Below are 8,335 nucleotides of genomic sequence, written 5' to 3'. Positions count from 1 at the left end.
GGACCAACTAGGTTCACCCAGCGCGCCCTAGACCTTCTGTCTGAGGACCAACAAGGTTCACCCAGCGCGCCCTAGACCTTCTGTCTGAGGACCAACTAGATTCACCCAGCGCGCCCTAGACCTTCTGTCTGAGGACCAACTAGGTTCACCCAGCGCGCCCTAGACCTTCTGTCTGAGGACCAACTAGGTTCACCCAGCGCGCCCTAGACCTTCTGTCTGAGGACCAGCTAGGTTCACCCAGCGCCCCTAGACCTTCTGTCTGAGGACCAACTAGGTTCACCCAGCGCGCCCTAGACCTTCTGTCTGAGGACCAACTAGGTTCACCCAGCGCGCCCTAGACCTTCTGTCTGAGGACCAACTAGGTTCACCCAGCGCGCCCTAGACCTTGTGATACAGCCTGGATTCTACTATTCATAGCTATGTAACATATTTAGCTGCTAATTTATTAACCTTTTATGAAAATGACATAAAAATAGCCTAACAATAAATATGTTTACATGCACGTCTCTCTTACCTTTTACCTCTATCTGCTCCTACCTTTCATTTCAATTCAATTCAACAAGGGGCTTTATTGGCATGGGAAACATATGTTAACATTGCCAAAGCAAGTGAGGTGGATAATATATAAAGTGAAATAAACAATCAAAAATGAACAGTAAACATTACACTCATAGAAGTTCCAAAAGAATAAAGACATTACAAATGTCATATTATGTTCATATACAGTGTTGTAACGATGTGCAAATTGTTAAAGTACAACAATGGTGTTTGTTCTTCACTGGTTGACCTTTTCTTGTGGTAACAGGTCACAAATCTTGCTGCTGTGATGGCACACTGTGGTATTTCCCCCAGTAGATGGGTGAGAATCTTTGTGGATATTCTTCTTTGTGGACCTGTGTAATCTGAGGGAAATATGTGTCTCTAATATGGTCATACATTGGGCAGGAGTATTAGGAACTGCAGCTCAGTTTCCACCTCGTTTTGTGGGCAGTGAGCACATAGCCTGTTTGATCTTGAGAGCCAGGTCTGCCTACGGCGGCCTTTCTCAATAGCAAGGCTATGCTCGCTGAGTCTGTACATAGTCAAAGCTTTCCTTAAGTTTGGGTCAGTCACAGTGGTCAGGTATTCTGCCACTGTGTACTCTCTGTTTAGGGCCAAGCATTCTATTTTGCTCTGTTTTTTGTTAATTCTTTCCAATGTGTCAAGTAATTATCTTTCTGTTTTCTCATGATTTGGTTGGGTCTAATTGTGTTGCTGTCCCGGGGCTCTGTGGGGTCTGTTTGTGTTTGTGAACAGGACCAGCTTGCTTAGAGGACTCTTCTCCAGGTTCATCTCTCTGTAGGTGATGGCTTTGTTGTGGAAGGTTTGGGAATAGCTTCCTTTTAGGTGGTTGTAGAATTTAACGGCTCTTTTCTGGATTTTGATAATTAGTGGGTATCGGCCTAATTCTGCTCTGCATGCATTATTTGGTATTCTACGTTGTACATGGAGGATATTTTTGCAGAATTCTGCATGCAGAGTCTCAATTTGGTGTTTGTCCCATTTTGTGAATTCTTGGTTGGTGAGCAGACCCTCACAACCATAAAGGGCAATGGGTTCTATAACTGATTCAAGTATTTTTAGCCAGATCCTAATTGGTATGTCAAATTGTATGTTCCTTTTGATGGCATAGAAGGCCCTTCTTGCCTTGTCTCTCAGATTGTTCACAGCTGTATGGAAGTTACGTGTGGCGCTGATGTTTAGGCCAAGGTATATATAGTTTTTGTGTGCTCTAGGGCAACGGTGTCTCGATGGAATTTGCATTTGTGGTCCTGGCAACTGGACCTTTTTTGAAGCACCATTATTTTGGTCTTACAGAGATTTACTGTCAGAGCCCAGGTCTGTCAGGGCCCAGGTCTGTCAGGGCCCAGGTCTGTCAGGGCCCAGGTCTGACAGAATCTGTGCAGAAGATCTAGGTGCTGTTGTAGGCCATCCTTGATTGGTGACAGAAGCACCAGATCATCAGCAAACAGTAGACATTTGACTTCAGATTCTAGTAGGGTGAGTCCGGGTGCTACAGACTTTTCTAGTGCCCATGCCAATTCGCTGATATTTTGATGTTGAAGAGGGTGGGGCTTAAGCTGCATCCCTGTCTCACCCCACGGCCCTGTGGGAAGAAATGTGTGTTTTTTGCCTATTTTAACCGCACACTTGTTGTTTGTGTACATGGATTTTATAGTGTTGTATGTTTTACCCCAACACCACTTTCCATCAATTTGTATAGCAGACTCTCATGCCAAATTGAGTCTAAGGCTTTTTTAAAATCAAAGCATGAGAAGGCTTTGCCTTTGTTTTGGTTTGTTTGGTTGTCAATTAGGGTGTGCAGGGTGAATATGTGGTCTGTCGTACGGTAATTCGGTAAAAACCCAATTCGACATCTGCTCAGTACACTGTTTTCACTGAGGAAATGTATGAGTCCGCTGTTAATGATAATGCAGAGGATTTTCCCATGGTTGCTGTTGAAGCATATCCCACAGTAGTTATTGGTGCTGCAGAGCTAATTCTTTGATTGGGTGAAAGTCCAGCTGAAACTGTTTGGGGTTGCCCTGTACCAATACTGTTCCAGACTTATAGAGATTTGCATTAGCTGAGTCCTCGTTGTCTAGTATCCTGAGTTTCCACCCCTTGTTAACACCCCCCTCCCAACCCTCTTAACAGAGGGTTAGTGGCTTAATATAGCATTGTGCCCTGCCAGGGGATGGTCTGTGTGGAAGATGAGGTTGCTGATGTTCCCATTTTTATAATAGTCAGCAAAAAGTGTCTCTTGATTTTCCATAAGGAGCTTAATTTTGTGATATTTTCTTGCCTTATCATTCTTTACATACACAGGGTACTGTATTTTAATTGCCTCTGAACAGCGGGAGGCAGCTTCTAAGCCCTCTCCATCTGGTTGGAATAGACTGTGCGACTCTCCTGCCATTGTTGGGCTTAAGGGCTTTGACACCTCTCACTTGACAAGTCATCTCTAATTGAAGTTGTATCAGGCTTGGCAGCCTTCATTTAGCTTTCAGTCCTTATAAAGTCTTGTATTTTTCTTCTTTGCTTTTGGAAATAAAATATGGCTTCAGACTAAACACTATTCACTCAGTTCCAGGTTGGATGGTGTTTTCAGATTTCTGTTGTTTTCCCAGAGCATTTACTGTATATAAATTGGAATGATAATCTTTGGTAGTTGTAAGCCTTCCAGGTGATTCTGTAATTCCGTCCAAAATCAGGTTGCAGATTTTGGAGTGAAGGTTATGTTGTAAAGGGTAGCATCCTGCATGTGTTCCTGACAAACAATCCAATTTTAATTAACTCTAAATCTATTTTATCTCTTTTTAAGAACATGCTGAAAAATGCAGGAGCTCATCTAATCATGACCTCTCTCTCTCTCTCTCTCTCTCTCTCTCTCTCTCTCTCTCTCTCTCTCTCTCTCTCTCTCTCTCTCTCTCTCTCTCTCTCTCTCTCTCTCTCTCTCTCTCTCTCTCTCTCTCTCTCTCTCTCTCTCTCTCTCTCTCTCTCTCTCTCTCTCTCTCTCTCTCTCTCTCTCTCTCTCTCTCTCTCTCTCTCTCTCTCTCTCTCTCTCTCTCTCTCTCTCTCTCTCTCTCTCTCTCTCTCTCTCTCTCTCTCTCTCTCTCTCTCTCTCTCCCTCTCTCTCTGTCTCTCTCTCTCTCTCTCTCTCTCATCACACAGAGACTTTATACTATGGGAGGATGTTGACAATCACAACATTGCTTGGTTATTCAACTTTATTTGAACATTAGGTTTTTATTAACTCAACTTTATTTGAAGAATAGTTTTTTTACACATCTGACATTTTCAAACACAACCGTCAAACCTGAATAACAGCACCTTCATTAGTTAAAATAGAATGAAGTCATTTCACCAACCCGTTCATTAGTTACAACAGAATTATAACATTCCTGTGTGACATACAGAGTCTAGTCCAGTTAGTCTGATTTCTAACAGTGACCCATAGTACAGCATTGTAGCAAACTGCTAACCACCACTCCAATAAGGGTTACCTCTTTTAGGGAGGGAGGTAACAGACCTAGGTTTACAGACTCTAACATATATATACATATATTCAGTATCTAAGGACTGAAAACATAGGGTGGAAAATACATCATACTGGCTATATATCTGATTATATATATCTGTGTACTGAAAGTTACAAATATTGAAAATATTGCTGACATGCAAAACATTTTTGGGACGATATCAACAATGGACCAATGAAACACCAAAAGACTCAACAGCAAGGAAGAGGTCGGGGGAAAGGAGTGTATGAATCATAAGAGGACGTTCTTCATTGTCTGGATGTTCTGTCTGAATGTGTGTATTGTATCAGTGTTCTGTCTGAATGTGTGTATTGTGTCAGTGTTCTGTCTGAATGTGTGTATTGTGTCAGTGTTCTGTCTGAATGTGTGTATTGTGTCAGTGTTCTGTCTGAATGTGTGTATTGTATCAGTGTTCTGTCTGAATGTGTGTATTGTATCAGTGTTCTGTCTGAATGTGTGTATTGTGTCAGTGTTCTGTCTGAATGTGTGTATTGTAACAGTGTTCTGTCTGAATGTGTGTATTGTATCAGTGTTCTGTCTGAATGTGTGTATTGTATCAGTGTTCTGTCTGAATGTGTGTATTGTATCAGTGTTCTGTCTGAATGTGTGTATTGTATCAGTGTTCTGTCTGAATGTGTGTATTGTGTCAGTGTTCTGTCTGAATGTGTGTATTGTATCAGTGTTCTGTCTGAATGTGTGTATTGTGTCAGTGTTCTGTCTGAATGTGTGTATTGTCTCAGTGTTCTGTCTGAATGTGTGTATTGTATCAGTGTTCTGTCTGAATGTGTGTATTGTCTGGATGTTCTGTCTGAATGTGTGTATTGTATCAGTGTTCTGTCTGAATGTGTGTATTGTGTCAGTGTTCTGTCTGAATGTGTGTATTGTCTGGATGTTCTGTCTGAATGTGTGTATTGTGTCAGTGTTCTGTCTGAATGTGTGTATTGTGTCAGTGTTCTGTCTGAATGTGTGTATTGTATCAGTGTTCTGTCTGAATGTGTGTATTGTATCAGTGTTCTGTCTGAAGTACTGAAGTACTTTTCTAAAAACCAAGAAAACTTTACAGCAAAAACAGACCCAGGAAAATATAGGATAAAAAAAGACAATCAAAATACTATAATATTTGAAGCTAATTACCTTTAAAAGTAATATTTCACCCAAAACCTTTTTGTTTTTTTGCATTTTGCATCATATGATGCTGTGTTTTGCTGGGCTACGCTGAGGAGAAAGCCAGACTGAGGAGAAAGCCAGACTGAGGAGAAAGCCAGACTGAGGAGAAAGCCAGACTGAGGAGAAAGCCAGACTGAGGAGAAAGCCAGACTGAGGAGAAAGCCAGACTGAGGAGAAAGCCAGACTGAGGAGAAAGCCAGACTGAGGAGAATGAGGAGAAAGCCAGACTGAGGAGAAAGCCAGACTGAGGAGAAAGCCAGACTGAGGAGAAAGCCAGACTGAGGAGAAAGCCAGACTGTTGAGGAGAAAGCTGTGATGAGAAAGCCAGACTGAAGAAAGCCAGACTGAGGAGAATGCCAGACTGAGGAGTAAGCCAGACTGAGGAGAAAGCCAGACTGAGGAGAAAGACAGACTGAGGAGAAAGCCAGACTGAGGAGAAAGACAGACTGAGGAGAAAGACAGACTGAGGAGAAAGCCAGACTGAACAGATGGGTTTGAATCTGGTTTTGAAGTGGTGATGGAGTCAGAGGTGCAGGTCGCTAGGGGAAGAGTTGTTCTGTCTGGTGCACAGTTGTTTTGGGGATGGTATTGACCAGCGGGAGAGGGTGTTCTGTCTGAATGTGTGAGGGAGCAAGACCATTGAGGGCCTTGTATCATGTTTCCTTGTGGTGAGGTGTAGTTCCTTGTAGGTGAGGTGTAGTTCCTTGTGGTGAGGTGTAGTTTATTGTAGGTGTTTTCTGAATGTGGTGAGGTGTAGTTCCTTGTAGGCGAGGTGTAGTTTATTGTGGTGAGGTGTAGTTTATTGTAGGCGAGGTGTAGTTTATTGTAGGTGTGTAGTTCCTTGTAGGTGAGGTGTAGTTTTGTAGGTGAGGTGTTCTGTAGGTGAGGTGAGTTCCTTGTAGGTGAGGTGTAGTTCCTTGTAGGTCAGTAGTTTATGTAGGTGAGGTGTAGTTTCTGTGAGGTGTATTGTAGGTGAGGTGTAGTTTATTGTTCTGTCTGAAGGTGTAGTTCCTTGTAGGTGAGGTGTAGTTCCTTGTAGGCGAGGTGTAGTTTATGTCTGAGGTGTAGTTTATTGTAGGTGAGGTGTAGTTTCTTGTAGGCGATGTGTAGTTCCTTGTAGGTGAGGTGTAGTTCCTTGTGGTGAGGTGTAGTTCCTTGTAGGTGAGGTGTAGTTTATTGTAGGTGAGGTGTAGTTTCTTGTTGAGGTGTGTTCTTGAAGTTCCTTGTAGGTGAGGTATTTATTGTAGGTGAGGTGTAGTTTATTGTAGAAAAGAGGTGTAGTTCCTTGTAGGTGAGGTGTAGTTTTGTAGGTGAAGTTCTTGTAGGTGAGGTGTAGTTCCTTTAGGTGAAAGTGAGGTGTAGTTTATTGTACTTGTAGGTGAGGTGTAGTTCCTTGTAGGTGAGGTGTAATTGTAGGTGAGGTGTAGTTTCTTGTAGGTGAGGTGTAGTTCCTTGTATGAGGTGTAGTTCCTTGTAGGCGAGGTGTATATTGTAGGTGAGGTGTAGTTTATTGTTGAGGTGTAGTTTCTTGTAGGTGAGGTGTAGTTTCTTGTAGGTGGTGTGTAGTTTCTTGTAGGTGAGGTGTAGTTCCTTGTAGGAGGTGTAAAGGCAGACCTTGTAGGTGAGGTGTAAGTAGGCGAGAGTTCTTGTAGGCGAGGTGTAGTTTATTGTAGGCGAGAGTTCCTTGTAGGTGAGGTGTAGTTTATTGTAGGCGAGGTGTAGTTCCTTGTGACTGTTTATTGAAAGGTGTAGTTTTGACTTGTAGGTGAGGTGTAGTTCCTTGTAGGTGCCAGACTGAGGTAGTTTATTGCCAGACTGAGGAGAAAGCCAGACTGAGGAGAATTGCCAGACTGAGGAGAAAGCCAGACTGAGGTGTAAAGCCAGACTGAGGTGAGGTGTAAAGCCAGACTGAGGCGAAAGCCAGACTGTGTAGGAGGTGAGGTGTAGTTTAGGTGAGGTGTAGTTTGTAGGTGAGGTGTAGTTCCAGAGTGAGGTGTAGTTTCTTGTAGGTGAGGTGTAGTTTCTTGTACTGAGTAGTTTATTGTAAGCCAGACTGAGGTGAAGTTCCAGACTGTAGTTTCTTGTAGGCGAAGTTCCAGACTTGTAGGCGAAAGTTCCAGACTGAGGTGAAGCCAGACTGAGGAGTTCCTTGTAAAGCCAGACTGAGGTGAAGCCAGACTGAGGTGAAAGCCAGACTGAGGTGTAGTTCCTTGTGGCGAGGTGTAGTTTCTTGTAGGCGAAAGCCAGACTGAGTTTCTTGAGGTGAGAGTTCCAGAGGTGTAGTTTGAGGTAGTTTAAAGCCAGACTGAGGTGTAGTTCCTTGTAAGCCAGACTGAGGTGAGTAAGCCAGACTGAGGAGTGTAGCCAGACTGAGGTGAAAGTTTCTTGTAGGCAGACTGAGGAGTTCCTTGAAAGTGTAGTTTACTGGCGAGATGTAAAGTTTCAGACTGGTGAGGTGTAGTTCCTTGTAAGGTGTAGTTTCTTGTGGGTGTAGATTGTAGAGTTTCTTGTAGGTGAGGTGTAGTTCCTTGTAGGCGATGTGTAGTTCCTTGTAGGTGAGGTGTAGTTTCTTGTAGGTGAGGTGTAGTTTCTTGTAGGTGAGGTGTAGTTCCTTGTAGGTGAGGTGTAGTTCCTTGTAGGTGAGGTGTAGTTCCTTGTAGGTGAGGTGTAGTTTCTTGTAGGCGAGGTGTAGTTCCTTGTAGGTGAGGTGTAGTTCCTTGTGGTGATGTGTAGTTTCTTGTGGCGAGGTGTAGTTTCTTGTAGGCGAGGTGTAGTTTATTGTAGGCGAGATGTAGGGTAGGCGAGGTGTAGCAGTAGGTGAGGTGTAGTTCCTTGAGGGAGGTGTAGTTTCTTGTAGGCGAGGTGTAGTTTCTTGTAGGTGAGGTGTAGTTCCTTGTAGGTGAGGTGTAGTTTCTTGTAGGCGAGGTGTAGTTTCTTGTAGGTGAGGTGTAGTTTATTGTAGGCGAGGTGTAGTTTCTTGTAGGTGAGGTGTAGTTTATTGTAGGTGAGGTGTAGTTTATTGTAGGTGAGGTGTAGTTTCTTGTAGGCGAGGTGTAGTTTCTTGTAGGTGAGGTGTAGTTTATTGT

General features: G+C 43.3%; 1 long non-coding RNA gene across 1 annotated transcript; it reads left to right on the top strand.

The window, feature by feature from the left end:
* Positions 1–5,923: 5,923 nt before the first annotated feature.
* Positions 5,924–6,739, top strand: LOC121844961. The gene is made up of 3 exons (XR_006082248.1): positions 5,924–5,943; positions 6,312–6,374; positions 6,711–6,739. It is a non-coding gene; the product is annotated as an uncharacterized LOC121844961 (long non-coding RNA).
* Positions 6,740–8,335: the final 1,596 nt, after the last annotated feature.

Source organism: Oncorhynchus tshawytscha, unplaced genomic scaffold, assembly GCF_018296145.1.
Source record: "Oncorhynchus tshawytscha isolate Ot180627B unplaced genomic scaffold, Otsh_v2.0 Un_scaffold_1752_pilon_pilon, whole genome shotgun sequence".
Lineage (NCBI taxonomy): Eukaryota > Metazoa > Chordata > Actinopteri > Salmoniformes > Salmonidae > Oncorhynchus > Oncorhynchus tshawytscha.
Note: the sequence above shows the minus strand (reverse complement) of the source record. Positions and strands in the feature narration are given on the sequence as shown.